The sequence below is a fragment of the Staurois parvus genome, unplaced genomic scaffold (assembly GCF_062004578.1).
Source record: "Staurois parvus isolate SC_StPar_1 unplaced genomic scaffold, SC_StPar_1.0 ptg000727l, whole genome shotgun sequence".
In the NCBI taxonomy this organism is placed as follows: domain Eukaryota; kingdom Metazoa; phylum Chordata; class Amphibia; order Anura; family Ranidae; genus Staurois; species Staurois parvus.
The window spans coordinates 995,621-1,016,660 of NW_028318523.1; the positions used below are offsets into that span (position 1 = coordinate 995,621).

At 41.3% G+C, this 21,040-nt stretch overlaps 1 protein-coding gene across 1 annotated transcript in view; it reads right to left on the bottom strand.

The window, feature by feature from the left end:
* Window positions 1-21,040, bottom strand: part of TTC7A (tetratricopeptide repeat domain 7A) — a 592,416-nt gene that overhangs the window by 329,468 nt on the left and 241,908 nt on the right. The window lies entirely within an intron of this gene.

Below are 21,040 nucleotides of genomic sequence, written 5' to 3' on the forward strand. Positions count from 1 at the left end.
GACCAAGAAAAATATCAGACAGAACAGCTCGCAGGATTGTGAGAAAAACAATTCAAAACCCACGTTTGACTGCACGATCCCTCCAGAAAGATCTGGCAGACACTGGAGTTGTGGTCACTATTCCACTATGAAGAGATACTTGTACAAATATGGTCTTCATGGAAGAGTCATCAGAAGAAAACCTCTTCTACGTCCTCACCACAAAAATTATCGTTTGAACTTTGCAAATGAACATATAGACAAGCCTGATGCATTTTGGAAACAAGTTCTGTGGACCGATGAGGTTAAAATTGAACTTTTTGGCCGGAATGAGCAAAGGTACGTTTGGAGAAGAAGGGGCACAGAATTTAATGAAAAGAACCTCTGTCCAACTGTTAAGTATGGGGTTGGATCAATCATGCTTTGGGGTTGTGTTGCAGCCAGTGGCACAGGGAACATCTCACGAGTAGAAGGAAAAATGGATTCAATAAAATTTCAGCAAATTTTGGATGGTAACTTGATGCCATCTGTGAAAAAGCTGAAGTTAAAGAAAGGATGGCTTCTACAAATGGATAATGATCCTAAACACACCTCGAAATCCACGGGGGATTACATCAAGAGGCGTAAACTGAAGGTTTTGCCATGGCCTTCACAATCTCCTGACCTCAACATCATTGAAAATCTATGGATAGACCTTAAAAGAGCAGTGCATGACAGAGAGCCCAGAAATCTCAAAGAACTGGAAGACTTTTGTAAGGAAGAATGGGCAAAGATACCTCAAACAAGAATTGAAAGACTCTTGGCTGGCTACAAAAAGCGTTTACAAGCTGTGATACTTGCCAAAGGGGGCAGTACAAGATATTAACTCTGCAGGGTGCCCAAACTTTTGCAGACACCATTTTTTTGTTTTCTGTTATTTTTAAAGTGTAAATGATGGAAATAAAATCTAACTTTTGTTGACATATTATAAGAATGTCTAATCTGTAATTTGATGCCTTTTGGAGATTTTTCCATCTTTCCTTGGCTTCTTTATGCACATTAATACAAATTTTTAGCTGGGGTGCCCAAACTTTCGATCCCCACTGTACATATACATGTCAGAAAACCTTTACTTTCCATTCAGAATCAATGTGTTCTATGGGACACTATATTACAAAATACTCCCACAAATGCGGGTTATTGATTGTCAACAAGATTTATTAATTTGCACACACAAAAATTTATTTTTCCTAACAAAGTCTTATGCAGGTCATAGACGGGTTGAAAACTGGCCGTTTTTAACAAAAAAAAACAAAACAAAAAATCGGTCATTCAATAGGCCGACGTTACCACCAATGGTAAAAAGAAAAAAAAAAAATCGGCCGATTTTTGTCCCGTCTACGGCCAGCATTTAACTACTTCTGTCCCTTGCAGAGAGCTCCGCTATTATATTTGACATAATCAGCCGATCGTTTTGCCGATAAAAAATCTGCGTATGAGCCGTGACCTGCAAGAAGAAGAAAAAGAAGAAGAAGAAAAAGAAGAAAAAGGACTTCTTGCAGGTCACGGCTCATGCGCAGATTTTTTATCGGCAAAACGATCGGCCGATTGGCCCATCATTGCCGGGAAAATCGGCCGATCAGCAAAATCGCTGATTTGTTTCCAACTTTATCGATAAAAAAAATGTGCCAAACCCCCGAAAAACGGCCGACCAATTAACCCACTCACGGTAAAAATCAGCCGATTTTCGACCCATCTATGGCCTGCATTAGGAGCAAAGCTAAATTTTACTAAAAATTCTTCCTGCGCCCAGTGAAACACCCTACTTCAGGTTCTATCCTGCTGCTGTGCAATGTGGTCAACACAAATTGTGAAAAATAAAGATAAACAGCGCAAACATAGACCTCTACATCAAATCAACATACAAAGTGCAAACATATATAGAAAATTAATTTATAATTAATTAAATTAATAGTGAAGTCCATCAAAATTAATAAACCAAAGTTCAAAAAATCTCAAAAATATTTTTTGTGCAAAAAGAAATTTTCAAATTCTTCTGCTATTATAAAGAAACTTCCACCTTCCACCCGTGAAAACCAACATCAAATGCACTCACCAGATTTAGGTGAATGAAACGCCTTTAAGGAATTTATGGGCTCCTAAACCCTCTTTCGTATCCACTCTGTAGGAATCCTCACCTCCAGCATAGGCTCCACCATCCGACCAGGGAGAAAAAATCTCAGATAGTGTAATATTGCAAAACACCATTCATAAGTGAAATCAAGGATTAAGGCCACTCACATTAGAATCACTTTAAAAAGGCATATTTATTAGGACCAGCTTCTTTCCAAATGAACAGTAGATGTAAGGCAACCTCCCACGGAATCTCACATCACAGCTCCAGGTTACAGCAGAAGCTCCACAGAGACCACACATCTACAGATCCCAAAAGATGGCCGCTGGAACGCACCGCTCAGCGTGCGCTCCACTCACCGGAAGTGACGTCAGACGTAAGGAGTAACAACCGGAAATGCGTCAACGCGTTTCGCCCCTCCCATCGGGCGTTCTCAAGACGTTCATTTCCTGTCTGAAGCTCCCTTACATACCCAACAGGGACCCACCCCTCCGTTCCCATTGGTCAAAACACCTCCCCGGGATTATCAAAAAACCACTCCTCCTGTTATGTGACGTGAGAGTCCTTTACAAATGAGGCATATGCCTACACAATTTAAAATCATTTTTTAGGTTATTCCCAACACTGCTTAATTATCTCCCAGAAGCGACATGTATAATACCACATGTCCCTAGTGGGAAAAACACAAATACAATTTTAAACAATGCCTAACTATTACAAAAAAATTCTTTAATAAATGAGCAATGAATGACATCACTACTAGATAGCAATAAAAATATGAATTAAATATAAAATAATAATAAAAAAATAAATAAAAGTAAAAATAAAAATAAAAATAAGAATCAAAAATAAAAATAAATAAAAATAAAATTAAAATAAATAACAAAAATAAAAATAAATGTAGACAGGAAATGAACGTCTTGAGAACGCCCGATGGGAGGGGTGAAACGCGTTGACGCATTTCCGGTTGTTACTCCTTACGTCTGACGTCACTTCCGGTTAGTGGAGCGCACGCTGAGCGGTGCGTTCCAGCGGCCATCTTTTGGGATCTGTAGATGTGTGGTCTCTGTGGAGCTTCTGCTGTAACCTGGAGCTGTGATGTGAGATTCCGTGGGAGGTTGCCTTACATCTACTGTTCATTTGGAAAGAAGCTGGTCCTAATAAATATGCCTTTTTAAAGTGATTCTAATGTGAGTGGCCTTAATCCTTGATTTCACTTATGAATGGTGTTTTGCAATATTACACTATCTGGATAGTGTAATACGAAAGAGGGTTTAGGAGCCCATAAATTCCTTAAAGGCGTTTCATTCACCTAAATCTGGTGAGTGCATTTGATGTTGGTTTTCACGGGTGGAAGGTGGAAGTTTCTTTATAATAGAAGAATTTGAAAATTTCTTTTTGCACAAAAAATATTTTTGAGATTTTTTGAACTTTGGTTTATTAATTTTGATGGACTTCACTATTAATTTAATTAATTATAAATTAATTTTCTATATATGTTTGCACTTTGTATGTTGATTTGATGTAGAGGTCTATGTTTGCGCTGTTTATCTTTATTTTTCACAAAGCTAAATTTTACACAACAAAATCCAAATTATCAAGAATTCAACTCCAGGTGAGTCTAATTATTCATTAAACAGGTATCCAGCAGACAGTTGATTATAAAAGGGCATTACTTAACAAATAAAACCCCTTCCCACCATTTAATTGTGTCGGCAATGGCACGACATGGAAGAGAAATGTCACAAGACCTGAGAAAGAAAATAATTTCTTTACACAAGAAAGGTGAAGGCTACAAGATGATCAGCAAAGCTTTACTTATCAGTCAGAATACGGTAGCAAAAGTGATACAAAAAATTTAACAAATATGGAATTGCAACCATCTCACACAGACGTCCAGGCCGTCCACAGAAGTTAGCACTTCAACAGGAGTGTCTTCTGTTGAGAAGGGTTGAGAAAAATTGGCATGCAAGTTCACTGCAGTTAGCTAAAGAAGTAGAAAACCAAACTGGGGTGATTGTTTTCCATGACACAATATGGCGTACACTGCAGAGGAATGGCATGACTGGGTGTCAACTACGAAGGAAGCCTCTTCTAAAGCCCATGCACAAAAAAGCCCGCCTAGAATTTGCCAGGGTCCATGAAAAAGACTACTGGGACTCTGTACTCTGGAGTGATGAGACAAAGATAAATGTTTTTGGAACTGATGGCTTCAAAACTGTATGGCGTTGCAAAGGTGTGGAGTACAAAGAAGAATGCATGGTGCCTACAGTGAAACATGGTGGTGGCAGTGTCCTTCTGTGGGGCTGCATGAGTGCTGCTGGTGTCAGGGAGCTGCATTTCATTGACGGTATCATGAATTCACAGATCTACTGCTTTATATTGAAAGAGAAGATGCCCCCATCACTCCGTGCGTTTGATCATCATGCACTTTTGTAATGTGACAGTCAGGGACCGCCGCGGCTCCGTCCCCGGCGCATGCGCACTAGCGGCGGCTCACGCCGGGACACAGGCACCAGGTCCCGGCAGGCCGCGGCTGACAGGAGGCCGCGCATGCGCAGTAGGAGCCGCAGGCGTGCCTCAGGCGGCCAATGACAGCCCGGGGGCGCGTCCTGGGCGGCCAATGACAGTGCATGGTGCGATATCTAAAGATGCCCTGCACTGTCATAAATCGCCGCAAGGTCTGATCTGTTACCTGTAGTTCCTGTACCCTGTGATTAAAGACCCGGATTGTTTGACCTTCTGCCTGCTCCAGCCCTGACCCGGATTACCTGACTAGGCTGCCTTCTCCTGTGTTTGACCCAGATTGCCCCTGACTACGCTGCCTTCTCTGATCCCGACCCCCGGCTTGTTTGACCATTCTGCGGACTGACTCCGGTAACTGACCCTGCGTGTGACCTGACCACTCTCTGCCTGCCGTCTCTGTACCTCGCCATTTCCCACGGTGACAACCGCCGGTTTATCCTGCCTGGTCTTGCCGGCCTCCTCACATCTGGCTCTATCCTGTCTTACTCTCATCCCCGGAGGCTCCCTCTGCCACTGGTGGTATTGCTCGGAGGTCGTGACCTGGTCCTGGTTCTGCTCCAAGTCCATCTCCACCATCAGGGGCCCTGGTGAAAATGCAGACCGGGACTTAGACTCCACGCTCCGGGTGATTCCGCCTAGTGGGCTGCCAGAGGTACCACCTGGTGGATCCGTAACAGTGACAATGATCCAAAACACACATCTAAGGCCACATTTATTCATTTCTGTAGAAGAACAGGGTGAAAGTGATTCAGTGGATACGTATGTCTCCTGATCTGAACCCAATCGAACACCTATGGGGAATTCTGAGGAGACAAGTTGAGTATCACTCTCCATCCAGCATCCAGGCTCTAAAATTCTAGAAAAAATGGAAAAAGATGGATGCTCCAATATGTCGCCAACTTGTTCATTCCATGCCTAGAAGACTTGGTGCTGTCCTTACAAATCATGGAGGTCATACAAAGTACTAGATGTAACAGTTTTTGTTGTGGGGTGTATTCATGTTTGCATCAAATAATTTAAGCAAAACTGAGGATTTTGTAATCAAAGTTATATTATTAACCTTATTGTCATGCAATGAGCCAAACAAATGTTCCACAATAATATATATAATATAGAGACAATATATTATACTGTATAAAATAGTATATATATTAAAGTTTTAACTTAGGCTGGAGTTGCACTTTCCAGGCTCTGCAGACATTAGCATGTACAGTTGTGTTCAAAATAATAGCAGTTAGACATCACTAACCTGATCAATCACTGTTTTTGGTAGAAATGATGTTTCTACATGGCAAATCATTTACTAGCAGGTGTAGTAGAGTAATAGAAATCCAACAGACCCAACAGTCATGACATGCATGCTGCTGATTCTGTGTAATTGAATCACTAATTGAAAGGGGAATGTTCAAAATAATAGCAGTGTGGAGTTCTATTAGTGAGGTCATTCATTCTTTGAAAAACAGGTGGCAATTATTGCCCTTATTTAAGGAAGGAAGGCAGCAAATGTTGTACATGCTGGTTACAGTACATTTCTCTCTGAAATTCTCAGGAAAATGGGTCGTTCCAGACATTGTTCAGAAGAACAGTGTACCTTGATTAAAAAGTTGATTGGAGAGGGGAAAACATATAAAGCAGTGCAGAAAATGATAGGTTGCTCAGCTAAAATGATCGCAAATGCTTTAAAATGGCAACCAAAACCTGAAAGACGAGGAAGAAAGCGAAAAACTACCATTCGAATGGATAGAAGAATAGCCAAAATGTAAAGTTCCCTGTGAGTACTGTTACAATTAGAAGACGCCTATGTGGAGCCAAGCTATCTGCAAGAAGCCCCCGCAAAGTCCCACTGTTGGAAAAAAGACGTGCTGAAGAGGTTACAATTTGCCAAAGAGCACATTGACTGGCCTAAAGAGAAATGGCGCAACATTTTGTGGACTGATGAAAGTAAGATTGTTCTTTTTGGGTCTAGTGGGCGGAGACAGTTTGTCAGACGACCCCCAAACACTGAATTCAAGCCACAGTACACTGTGAAGACAGTGAAGCATGGTGGTGCAAGCATCATGATATGGGGATGTTTCTCATACTACGGTGTTGGGCCTATTTATCGCATACCAGGGATCATGAATCAGTTTGAATACATCAGAATACTTGAAGAGGTCATGCTGCCTTATGCTGAAGAGGAAATGCCCTTGAAATCGGTGTTCCAACAAGACAACGACCCCAAACACACCAGTAAACGTGCAACATCTTGGTTCCAGACCAACAAGATTGACGTTATGGAGTGGCCAGCCCAATCCCCGGATCTTAATCCAATAGAAAACTTGTGGGGTGACATCAAAAATGCAGTTTCTGAGGCAAAACCAAGAAATAGAGAAGAACTGTGGAATGTGATCCAATCATCCTGGGCTGGAATACCTGATCACAGGGGCCAGAAGTTGGGTGACTCCATGCAACACAGATGTACAGCAGTTCTCAGAAACAGTGCGACTACAACCAAATATTCATTAAGTGATTCAAAGGAAAGCAAAATCTTCAAACATTTTTCAGTTTATATAGTGAATGTTTGAGTTTGTAAAGAAGAATACAAACACTGCTATTTTTTTGAACCGTCTAATATTCACTTTTCTTCAATTTTTTTTAGAGGAACAACACAAATTTGATCTATTTTTCTTCATGTTTTGATTTGGAATAGAATGTGTCGTGTTCCCAATGCATTTGTGTGTATGGAAATAAAAGCTATTAGAAGGATTTTGAGCTTTATTCACTTTTTTCAACACACTGCTATTATTTTGAACACAACTGTATATCTTGGTAATATAAGTATGTTGCCTTTATCTCCTTCGTTCAGGTTGCACTGTACAGAGACCACAAATACATAATACATGAACAACAGTCGGGTTTAAATCTACCAAGAGACTGCTTCATGCCGTTATTAATTTCTGCAGAATCCTGCGCGTAGGTAAAGAGTAGTCAGCGTCTTCCGGTGTCCTCGTTTCACCTGCTCCCCACATGTGTAGCCCTTTCAGGAGCCTCAGTGTGAAATCTGCAACAATAGCGCACCTAGGAACATCCTGTACGCCAGATGCACATTAATGTGGCCGCGATGGAAACCACTAGAACTGGAGCATGAAATCCAAGCATTAATTCACCTTTAACAAGCAAGCGTCATTAGAAGTCCAACTTGCAGCCTTCCCGCCGTGAGAAAACTGAGAGCTGGCTTATTATGATTGGCTGCACCCATCTAAGGATTTGTGAAACTCTATGTCCTTATTAAAATACACATCGCACAACGTGAGAGCCATATTGGAGAGCTGTGAAAGTTATATCAGACAGGTAATGATATAGAAGGGGTGGAAATTCAAGAAATGGGCTTTTAGCAGCATTCACACTATTAAGCATTACATGCATTGGTGGGGCGCGATGCCATTTATCCTGAATGGCACCCCGATGCGCCTTCCAAATGTGCTGATGTGTGTTGTGCGGCTGAAAACGCTGCATGCAACTTTTTTAGGTGCCTTAGGCAGACCATTAATTATTATTATTATTACATTGAGTTTATATAGCGCCAAAGGGTTTGCTCAGCGCTGTACAATAGAGGGGGGGGGGGGCAATACATGAAACAGTACAGCAACAACAAACAGCACACGAGGGGTTAGAGGGCCCTACTCTTTCGAGCTTACAGTCTAGGAGGGAGGGGGTAGTGGTACAGGAGGAAGTGGCTGTGGGGATGGAGTGGTAGGAGGAATGAAGGAGAACGGCAGTTAGGTGAGGGTGGGGTAGGCTTCCCTGCAAGAGGTTGGTTTTCAGGGAGCGCCTGAAGGTGAGGAGGGAAGGTGACAGTCTGATGGATTGGGGTAGTGAGTTCCAGAGGATGGGGGAGGACCTGGAGAAGTCTTGCAGACGTGCGTGGGAGGAGGAGACCAGGGGGCAAGATAGAAGGAGGTCCTGTGAAGAGCGAAGGGTACGGGTAGGGTGATACCTGGGAATCAGGTTGGTGAGGTAGTTAGGGGCAGTGTTGTGAATGGCTTTGTAATATGAACAGGTTGTCTTTAGGCTACTTTCACACTGATCCGTATCAAAAATGCATATGCGTTTTTGCCGTGTTTTTATCGCGTTTGCAATGTGTTTTTTACAACTCAAAAACCGCACCAAAAACGCAACGTGGGTGCATTTTTTGATGTGTTTCCATTCATTTCAATAGGAAGATGCATTTTTTTTTTATTCATAAAACCTGCACCAAAAATGCAGCAAGCAGGAGTTTAAAAATGAAAACCGATCAGTGTGAAGAGTTCCATAGGATTACAGGGTCACATGTTTTTCTTCCACTTTTTTTTTTTTAACACAAAAGCATAAGAAAAATGGATCAGTGTGAAAGCAGCCTGGAGCAGAACTTTACCCATAACAACTTGATAAAAAATAATGATCTTTAGGAAGGAACATACATTCCACATTAAAAATTATGCTACCAAAGTTAGTATGTGCTGTAAATTGCCGCCAACATTCTCTTGTTTCTTCTTGCTGGAGGCTTACATTTTGCCAGAGCCCCTGAGCAGAAGTAAATCTTCAGGTTGTCAGCAGAGCGCCCTCTATTGGCTCTGATTTTTGGCACAGTGCCTTAAAATAGACAGCAACTGAGCATGTGCAGAGCAGGGTTAGACAGTATATTACTGAATGTTTAACAGTATAGGCACATATTTTTAATGTTTTACATAGCTATACCTGATAAAGGGTCCAGCCTGAAGTGATTTAGCACGATTACATTTTCTGACTAAAGTTCCACGGTAGTAAACTCACTTTGTATATTTTTATGTACAGGTTAGTTTATAATAAAGCGTACCTGTAGGTAAAAGGAATATCTCCTAAATGTGCACCGTCAAGTTTTTTTGCAGCCGGCGCATGCGCTCTGAAGGAACGGCATACCCGGTGTGCCGTGTCCCGAGACTTCCGTGCGCATGCGCGGGAGTGACATCATCGCAGCCCAGCCGGTCAGATGGCCGGAGCTCGCGAACGAAGGGAGACCGTGTGAAGATGGAAGCCTTTACAACGGTGACAGCGTGCCGGGCGTGGAGGGCTTCGTTTTAAGGTAAATTTTGCATAATGTGCGATGAATATTATGTCTTTACCGTGTAGGGGATTTTCTTCTTTTTTTTTTTTAATGGACGTGGTTTACTACCGCTTTAACGCACATTTATGCATGTGTGCCAAAGCAGCACACCCATGTGACTGAAACCTAAAAGAAATGTCACCTTGCCCATGCAAGTCTCTGGATAGGGCATTCCCCTCCCCCATATACTCCTCACCGTAATTGCACTCTCTTGGAGCTTCTTACTGGTGCAAAGATCCACTGTGCTGGAACCTGATGTCACGTTTCTAGTCATGTGACAGTGCTTTGGGCCTTGTGATTGGCTGCTAGGCTCAGGCACCAAGCTGCTCCATACCTGGAAGTACTGGGAAGTCTCGCCATCTGTGGAGAAGCAAGGAACTGCAGGTAAGGTGAGTATATTGGGATCAGTAGGGAGGAAGGTGACAGTGACAGGCACCAGCTCCCACTTCTGCATTAGTCTAGAATTATAGCAGCTTGGTTTGGCCCCCCCACCTCTTGGGACACATCGCACATCCCAGGTGGCTGGAGGATCAGTCCCACTGCACTGCCATGCCTCGTGCATGCGCACTGGGGAGAGTTCAGGAAGTCACAGCCATCTCCAATACCCAAGATGGTGACGCTGGGGAGCCAAAGCCTGGCAAAGAATGTCTGCCTGGTAAGTTTCTGCTTCTTATGTCTTCAACATAACACTGAAAAAACGTACATAAAAGTGGGGCAGAACAGGTTAACTTTAAAGTGGAACTTTACCTGGTTTTTTAAAAAATTAAGTCAGCAGCTACAATACTGTAGCTGCTGCCTTAATTTTTTAAAAAACCAGGTAAAGTTCCACTTTAAAGTTAACCTGTTCTGCCCCACTTTTATGTACGTTTTTTCAGTGTTATGTTGAACTTTATTAGCTTACTATTAATTTGATGTAAGCTGACATCTAGTGGTAGTTTGGGGCCACTACAGTTTGTTTACTGTGATTGGTTTGCTCCCTCCATCCTCCACTCCTATTTAGTACTAGTTAGTTCTGTACTATAGACCCCCCCCCGTCTCTTCCACGTTCCCTCACCCAGTGTTTGTACTTCACAGAGACAAGGCTTAGGCAGTCATTGTCTTCTTAAGACTGGAAAACCATTCTCTGTACTGCAATCTTCTGAAGTATAATTGTGTTGGTTTCAATTTCTGTGTCTTATTCAAGAGTTAGGCTCCATGCACACGGGGCGTTTTAATAACGCTGGTAATGTTAGCTGTGTAAAGTCACGTTAAAAATGTGAGTTTCCCCTCCAGGCTGTTGGGGGGCTATACCCTTATCCATAAGATCATTATTAATGAACAATGGAGAGAAACTCAATTCAAACTTATCCATAGAGCTTTCATTCCAGAATTGATGAACGGATCATCTCTGACTCAAGCAGTATGTTCCTGGTGCGGAACCCCTAGACCCACCCTTTTCCACAGATTCTGGCTTTGCTCACCTATTCAAACCTACTGGATCACTATTGTCAACTAGATTTATGGCATCACACGCATACATATTCCGCATGACCCACTATTATGTCTCTTTAGTGCCCAGACACCCATGCCTACCGCCCCACATAGCACAGATCGGCCCAAACCCTTACCCCCCTGGATCCATCTATGTCTTCTATCTGTATGGAGAGTGTTACTAAGGGCCTGGATATCTCCTCACACACCCACCCTGTCCTCTGTCAAGACGGATCTGAAATCACTACTATACCTGGAAAAATTGGATACTTGGATTCAAAATTTCGGCCCCACCAAGCGTTTTTTCACACGTTGGAGGGCCTTTATTGAACATACGTTCTCTCAACTGGAAATAAATCAACTTATGGCCACATTTCAATACACCGCCTGGTATGCTAAATCCAACCTGGCCAATACCCTAGGCTGCCTGAGGGTCTTGGACCCTACATCTCACATTGTGGGAAATGACCCCCCTCACCCTGGGGAACTTTCTCCCACACCCATAGGGCAAACGCAGTAGGAGTTGTTGTCACATGACCCTATTTTTGATCCACCCTAGGGAATCCGTTTTCTGTAAATGTATTCCTACCCATGTGCAGTCTCCTTTCTGTGACTGTGAACTGATATGTGCCATTCTGGGATGGAATCAAGCTCTCCAGTTATATATATATATATATATATATATATATATATATATGTTACAATGTACAGCACTGAACAAACTGTTGGCGCTATATAAATCCTGTATAATAATAATAAATTATATATATATATATATATATATATATATATATAAAATAAAATGTGTCTCACTTATGAACGATAAGTTCTTCTCTACATATCTATCTTGCAGAGAATACTCCATTTCAATATTCAGTTGATATGCCATTCATTTGTTGTTTCTTGTCCCCTGCCTTGTTCCTATGTATCCAGATTATGTATATTTTGTATCTTTTGTTATCTTGTAAAAAGAAAAATTGAAAATCCGAATAAAACTAATTAAAAAAAAAAAACGAGTTTTTCAGATTTTTTTAGCATTTTTGTATTAGCGTTTAGGCGCATTTTTTCACGTTTGCGTTTCTTAGAGGTTATTTTGGCAAAAAAAGTTAAAAAACGCTGGTTTGTCACGATTTGCCGCATTTTTCTGTGTTAGAGCGTTAGAACTCCTCTGGAAACCCACTAGTCCTGGTTTTTTTTCCAGACAAAAAACATCCCTGCCAAAAAACGTTGATTACAGCCTATGTGTGCATGGACACATAGGATAACATGCTGGGGAGTTTATTGGCTGTAGAAAAAAACATCAAAAGCCAAAAACAGCCGCTGTAAAAACGTCCCGTGTGCATGAGGACTTAAGCTGCCCTTGTATACATGTGGCTGTGGGGTGGGGATGTCTTCTGATTGACCAAGGACAGTGACACCTTCCTTGTGGGATTGCTCAGGTGGATTCAGACTAGGATCCAAACATGCCTGAGCTCATACCTAGTGCAAAGCAAATACCTGAAGCTGCCATACACACAAAGTGACTTTGGCTTTTGTGGTTGCTGCTGGCTCTGTGCTCCACCGGTCTATCATCAGGACGGACAGGCTCAGGAAGCAATACCTAGACCAGGAAGAAGGAGAGTGCAGAGCCATCCAGCAACCTACATATTAGGAGATAGAGGTCAGATAGAACAGTCCTAATGAATATTTGCTTTACTATGCAGAATAAAACTGCCTTGTATTTGCATAAGCAATGTACATGCCGTATTATAAATGCCGCGCTGTGTAGACCTAACACCGGCAGTCTTTCATGACCTCTATCTCCTCCGAATATATTTCTCTGCAGCAAAAATGAATTTCTGTCCGAAAGCCGTTCACCAGAAGAATGATAACTATGGCTGTATATATGGCACAAAGGTTGCAAACAACTTGTGTAAGATCATTGTTGGGTAAAGGCCAATGTGAACTCAATGTGTCCTCTAAAAGTCCACATCTGGAGGTGAAAAGGCTGATGCATTTCTCCAATTCCACGCTGTAACAATAAAAGCCTCTGATATTGTGCAGACCTAACACAATATGGATGACCCCTAGCCATGGAATGCCAATGAACGATCCAAAACAGTAGTTAGAGGTTTAAGAAAAAAAAAAAATTCCATCTGCGATATATCCACATCCAATCCATGATGACTCATGCACACCAAATGAAAGGGCGCTCCCTTCCCTCATTCTAGTAGCTGAAACGCATATATAGAAATTGTTTAAACAGATGCAAGGGAAGAGAAAACTGGCCTAATGTAGGAATTTAAAACACCTTTAACCAATTGCCCTTGACAGGCTGGTTACAGTATAAACGGCCTGGAGTTCAAGTGGTTAAAACAAGCTCACAGTTTGGTTTGGTCATTTTTTGTTGCTGGCTATTCAGGAAATGTGATTCTGGGGGCCGTATAGCTGCCAGATCAATTATACTGTATCGTGAAGATGCCATCAATTTCCCCCCTCCCCTCTGTCATTCCCAGACTCTCTTCTAAGGAGCCCAGGACCATGGTAAGGCCTCATCAACACTGGCCTACTACAGCGTACGTAAGTGTGAAGGATGTGTTAACCCGCATAGGGATGCTCATTTATTCCATGCATCCCTGTGCAGTCCTAGTCTGTTGAGATGCAGCAGCTGTTCCCAATTTGACATTTGTGCGGGTGTAGGTGCATGGCCCCAAATGCAGACAGTGTCCGATCTGCTCTGCATTCAGTGAACCTGGAAGAGCTCAGCTTTTTCCAGCTGAAATGCCAGAGAAAACCCATTTCAACTCCTCCCCTATAGATGAACATCTGACATTAGCCATTGTTAGATCGTTATTTATTGCCTATAGGATGATTGCTCGGAAATTGGCCTCGCCCAGTCCACCCTTGCTTTCAGAATTGCTGACTTTATGATGGCCATACAATGATTGGAATTTGGCTGGTTCAGCAGGGACCAGCTGAGATTCGATCCATGTATGGGCAGGCTGATTGTACCCTATTCGATCCATCGATCAACTTGGGTACAACCAGGCTGTCGGATTTTTTACATGCAATCACATGCTTGTTATCATTGTGTTCTGCCCACCGGAAAGGCTCCCTGCCGGCAGTACACAATGGCACTGTGGAAGGCATTCCCCTATCAACACTGGCTGTGTTGATGGGGAAATTGAGAAATTCTCTTTCCTCCCACCCATAGTGGAAGGAAAGAAAATTGAATGATCTATGGGCTGCCTTAGAGTGAAATTCCAGCTTCTTCCGAACTAGCCTTAACCCCCCTGGTGGGATTCCCGAGTGTAGCTCGGGGTAAACTTTCCGTACCAAAAGTGGTAACCCCGAGCTACACTCAGGATTACACTGCAGCGTTGCTCCGGTATCCCTCCAGCACTTACCTTGTCGTGCGCTCCCCTGATGTCCCCCCTGCAGCGTCCCTGGCCATCTCCTCCGGCCAATGCCAGCATCTGTCTTCCAGGTTCCGTTCCCTGCGAGCGTTCGGACATACGGGACGTACGGGGGACGGATTGGCGGGAAATTAAAAAATTTTAAAAGTGACATTCACTAAATACACTAAAATCACATAGTATTCCATTACTGTATCAAACCATTTCACATACACTGTGTCCCGAGTGCTTTGTCCGGCGCCCTGCCTGCATTTTTACTGTTCTTTCTGCCTGGAAACTGAGAAATGTCCATGGCGTCCAAAAAGAGTCCCTTTAGGTCAAAAGTGGTTTTAGACCGGCTAGAGAACAGCCATAGTAAATCAGAACCACTTGCAGAATTGAGTGATAATGATTCGTGGGGGAAACTCGTCATCAGACACTGAAAACGATTTTGCGACTTTGCTCAGCGATGTGCGAACTTGGCGCTATATTTCAAATTTCAGTGTTTTTGGTTTGATTATATTATTGAATTAAATTTATTATATTATTATTTTTTATGATTATTTATTATATTATAATTTATGATTTCGTGTTTCAAATTTTATCATCCCCGGGATGTTTACTAGACTCTTGTTCGGACAGATTTCAGTGAGTTATTCCTAAGAATTACAGGCCTACAATAAAAACACAACATATTTCCATGCAAAAAAAATTACCGCTTTGAGCACAGAAATACTGACATAATCAGACCGCTAGGTAGGTTAAAAAACAGCCCCCACCCTAACAACTATGCTAAGTAACCTGTATAAAAAAAATGTATATACTGGCGTATTTTCAGCTTGCTCTGGTCTGATCACATGATCCAACTCCCCTGTGCCAGCCAGTGCCAACTGCAGTGGAGAGGTGGGAGCGCCAACAACAGATGGGCCATTGATGCCTATTAGTGACGTCACTTTTTTTGTTACTAGAAAATTACTCAGAACCCCCAAACATTATATTTTTTTTTTTGGCAGAGACCCTAGAGAATAAAATGTCGGTTGTTGCAATTTTTTACGTCACACGGTATTTGCGCAGCAATTTTTCAAACGCAATTTTTTGGGGACAAATACACTTTAATGGTTTTTAATGCAAAAAAACACAATATATAACCCGATTTTTTGGTAACATATAAAAGATGATGTTACGCCAAGTAAATAAATGCCGAACATTTAAAATTGCGCACACTCGTGGAATGGCACCAAACTATGGTTCTTAAAAATCTCCATAAGCGACATTTAAAAATGTTTACAGGTTACTAGTTCAGAATCACAGAGAAGGTCTAGCACTAGAATTATTGCTCTTGCTATAACGTTTGAGGCGATACCTCACATGTGTGGTTCAAAAGCCTGTAACGGAACCGGAACCCAGACCGCACTGAGTTTTTCCGTTATACCACAGCTTCCCCTGTCCGAACACCATCCACGGACCACACCCTTGAAATCCCTCAGGAAACAGACAGCACCCAGCTCTTAGCACAGGAAACCAACTCTTTATTTTTAACACAAAACACAGAATATATACAGAACGCGGGAAACACAACCAAGAACAGGAAATGCATCATCACCCCTCCCCATCCCACCAAGACACAGAACAATGGGATGAAGCACATGGCAAAGGACATTGACCAACCCCCACACCAATACACAAACAGTACATCCCATAATAGTTTGTTGGACAGGAAGACACAGCACAATGGGGGGTAGCACATGGCAAACAGACAATGGACAGCCATGTGACCGAGAACAAAGGAACACACACTATACACAAGACTCAGACATTCACATACACACCCTGTACCCCTTAACAGGCACAGGGTGCCTTAAACATAATGGGAATTTGGGAAGATGATACAGAGGTCCCCCCACCCCCAAAAGTCACTCCCGTCACAAAGCCGTTTACATATGCGGGCACAACCTATGTAGGCGATCGCTTCTGCGTGCGAGCACGAGGGGAAGGGGGGGCCTTAAAAGTTTTTTTCTTTATTATTTTTTTATTTTATTTTTTATTAATTTTTCCTTAATCCAGGATGGTGGAGTGGGAATGGACAAAGCAATGAAGACTTTGGGCTGTATGGCCACAGTGCTGGACTTCTTGGACTGGTAAGTACTTTTTTTTCCTCTTTATTAGAACTTGCAATACTTGCAGTTGCTGACTTTTTCAAACCCAGATAGAGTTCCTCTTTAATGGAAAATTTAACAGATAAACGATAGAAGAGAGCAAAGCTGAGAAGTTGTTTCTTATGGTTTACACACACATTAACTTTACAATCTACCCAATTATCACTAATGGAAATAAATGCGGGAATTTTATCAAACACAGATCTCAGGCTACATTAGGAGACGCTCTACATTACTGCAATGAACGTTTTGCTGAACCCACATTGGCAGCTAAATATAATTTCCATGTTTGGATGTAATTCAAAAATGCTCCTTTTGAATGGAGTTTGTATAAACATGACAAGTAGTCATTTGCTGGGTATGTGCAGTGAAATGTCCTGGAAAATGTGAACGTATCTGTAATTATGTGCGTCCAAATTACAGTTTTGCTGCAGCAGTTGCGGCACAAAACTGTTTGTCAAATACTGAAAAAAGATACCGACAAATGTAAGGTAAGTACAGCCAGAGGATTCAGTGGGGGTGGGGAGTCAGACAGATCTGAAACTAATGCAAAATTTCAAAGCTCTAAACATAAAAATTGATATATGGGGGAAGTGATGCAGTTTTCCAGGATAAGTGGAAAGTTTTAGAGGCAAATGTAGGCTTACCTGTATAAAAAGCATTTTTTTCTCTACAGCTTTATTTACCTGTATTTCCCGCAATGTGCAGACTGCAAGCTTCTGTGAAAATCTTCACTGCAGGCCTGCCCTGTCCTCTTCCTTCTGCTGAACTTCCAGCACTTTGGGGGTTAACCGCTTCAGACCTATGGGCTCAGCTGCACCAAAGATGACAAGGACATGTCCCCTTCTGCCTTCTCCTCCATTGAGAAAAGTTCTTTCATTGATTACAGTGGCTAAATGGTTAGCACTTCCGCCTGGCAGTACTCAGGTCACTGGTTTGAATCCCAGCCACGGCACCACCTGCCTGGAGTTTGCATGTTCTCCCTGTGCCTGCGTGGGTTTCCTCCGGGTACTCCGGTTTCCTCCCACACTCCAAAGACATGCTGGTAGGTGAATTGGATCCTGTCTAAATTGGCCCTAGTATGTGTATGTATTAATGAATGTAAGTTAGGGACCTTAGATTGTACTCCCCTTGAGGGTTAGGGACTGATATGAATGTATAATATATATGTAAAGTGCTGTGTAAATTGATGGCGCTATACAAGTACCTGAAATAAATAAATAAATTACACTGCTTGCAACAGGATCTGTGAATGGAGGTGAGTCTGATGAGTCACAGGATTCTCTTCCCCATTTGCAGATCCAGTGACAGTGTTATCAGTTAAGCACATGCCACACGGTCAGGCGGGACTTTTGTTGTTCTGGGTAGACGTCATATGTTCTGAGATATGTCACCAGCCTGCTGCCGGTTTACATTCATTGTAAACGATGAATGGCTTTGATTCATACCATTCATTGTGTTGATTGCTGTGACTGATCACAGTGATCACATGGTACAATCACATCCCATCGGTGCCATGTGATTACCTGTGGCTAATCACAACAAAACACACAAAATGAATCAATTTCATTCAATAAACTGCTTGTTTATAGCAATGAAATTCACTGCTATAAGCAATCATAATGTGTACAGAAAAAAAAATTGTGATCACTTCCCAAGAGTAGTACATTGTAACTATGGTAACATTATATTGTATGCAAATAAAATTTGAATTTCTTAATTTTTTAAAAAAAAAATTACAACTTTAAAACTCCCCATGCCTATTACTAAATACCATGGACTGTCTACTTTCCAAAAAGGGGTCATTTGGGGGGTATTTGTACTGTCCTGGCATTTGTGGGCCTCAAGAAATGAGATCAGCCGTCAGTACAGCAGGATTGATCGATTTTCAGATATATATCCCATAGTTTGTAGACTCCATAACTTTCCTACAGACTAAATAATATAGACTGATTTGAGTTAGTTTTACCCAAATCAGTGGAATAGACTCCATCAAGAGTTGGTTCTGGCCAGCTCAGTGGATTGCTTTAACCACTTCCAGTCCGGACACTTTTACCCCCTTCCTGTCCAGGCCAATTTTCAGCTTTCAGCGCTATCACACTTTGAATGACAATTGCGCGGTCATGCAACACTGTACCCATATGAATTTTTTTGCATTTTTCTTGAGACAGATAAAGCTTTATTTTGGTGGTATTTATTCACCGTTGGGATTTTCATTTTTGTTTTGCTATGTAAATGAAAAAGTACAAAAAAGTTTTAAAAAAGTGTTTTTCTTTTTTTTTTTTTATAATTTAAATATTTATTAATTTTCATTTTTAAATACATTTCATCATCACAATTTATATATATATAAAAATATATTTTATAGTATTATAATATCCAACATTTCTACTTTATTTACTCTATGCAACATTTCCCTCCCACCTCCGCCCCCCGCCCTAATCACCTCTGCCTATCCTTCCTTTTCTCTGCGTCTTCTTATATCAGCAAGTGAAGTTTTTCTGTTGTTTTCTTTATTCTTTCCTATACTTCATATATAATCTAGCTTTTTCCCAGTTCTCCCATTTCCCATAATAAGCCTCCATCCTATCTTCTTGGATATGACACAGCCTTTCCATCTTTTTGATCTACTCAACTCTTTCAATCCAGTCCTCTTCCTTCGGTATGTCTATTCGCCGCCAGAACTTGGGTATCAGAGCTTTTGCAGCATTTATATAGTACCATATCCCTGATTTTTTATATTTATTTACTGTTATGTCCATGTTATGCAAAATACATACTTCTGGATCTAGACCTATGTCTATTTCTGTTAACTTACCTATCAAGTGGATTATTGTCTTCCAGAATATCTGGATTTTTGGGCATCCCCACCATATATGGTATATTGTGCCTATTTCTCCGCATCCCCTCCAACACAGTGGTGAATTCTCTCCACACATCTTATTTTCTACATTTGGTGTAATGTGCCATCTTGTCAAACACTTGTAGTTCATCTCTACTTCTCTCATAGAAACATTCTCATGAGTTAATCTATACATTCTCCTCTGCTTTTCCTCATCTATCACAACTCCCATATCCATTTCCCATTTTGTTATATATGTTGGCTTTGTGTTTGTATCTAATTCAGTGAGTATTTTATAAACTTTAGCAATCCCATGTTTCCCATTACCTTGTGTTCCCAATACCTTTTCAAACAAGTTCCAATTGTCTCTTGTCCTTAAAGGTTTTGGCAAACTTCCAACAAAACACCTCAATTGAAAATACCGCCATTCATCTAATTTAGTGAAGATCTCTCCCTCTTTTTTTTTCAGTTCCCCAAATGATGCTATTTCACCCCCCACCAAAATATCTCTTAATTGCACCTTGTCCTTTTTAAACCACCTCCCTCCTATTTCTTCTCTGCCTGGGGGAAAAAACTCCGTGTTTTTTAGTGGAATCAGTGTTGAATTAAAAGTCCATTTCATATTTTTGTGTAAATTATCCCAAATTTTTAAAACATTCAAAGTGTATGTATTTACATTATCATTTAAACCCCTATACTGTGTTGGCACCCATATCACCCTACCCAGGTCTGTTCCACTGAGTTCATTCTCTATTCTCACCCAGCTTTTTTTATAATTATTTATCCAATCTATGGTTCTTGCCAATATTACAGCTTTGTAATATCTTTTAAAGTCTGGGAGCCCTAAACCACCTCTTTCATTCCTCCTACTCAACAGCTCGTATGACATTCTTGGTTTTTTATTCCTCCATATGTATTTTGTTATCAATTTCTTAATTATTTTAAAAAAGATCTCTGGGAGTTTAATTGGGATCATTTGATATCTATATATAATTTTTGGTACTATTACCATTTTTACCAGATTAATACGGCCTATCCATGTCGGGGTTCCTCCCTCCAATATTTTTAACTCCTCTCTAATCTCGTTAATCAATGAAATATAGTTTAATTTATATAGATGTTTATATGAGGCTGTAAGTTTTACTCCTAGGTATGTTATATCTCTGTCTTTCCATTTAAAGGGAAATTCCTTTTGTATCTTTTCTTTTTCATTTTTTAAGATATTTATATTTAGAATCTCCGTTTTTGTTGGATTAATCTTTAGGTTTGACTGTTCTCCATATTCCTTTAATGACTTCATTAAGTTTGGAAGTGTTATCCTGGGATTTCCTACGTAGAACAGCAAGTCGCCTGCAAAAGCAGCAACTTTATGTTCTGTGTCCCCTATCTGGATTCCCTTTACGTCTCTATTCAGCCTTATTGTTGAGAACAATGGTTCTAATGATATAACATACAACAGTGGGGACAATGGGCATCCCT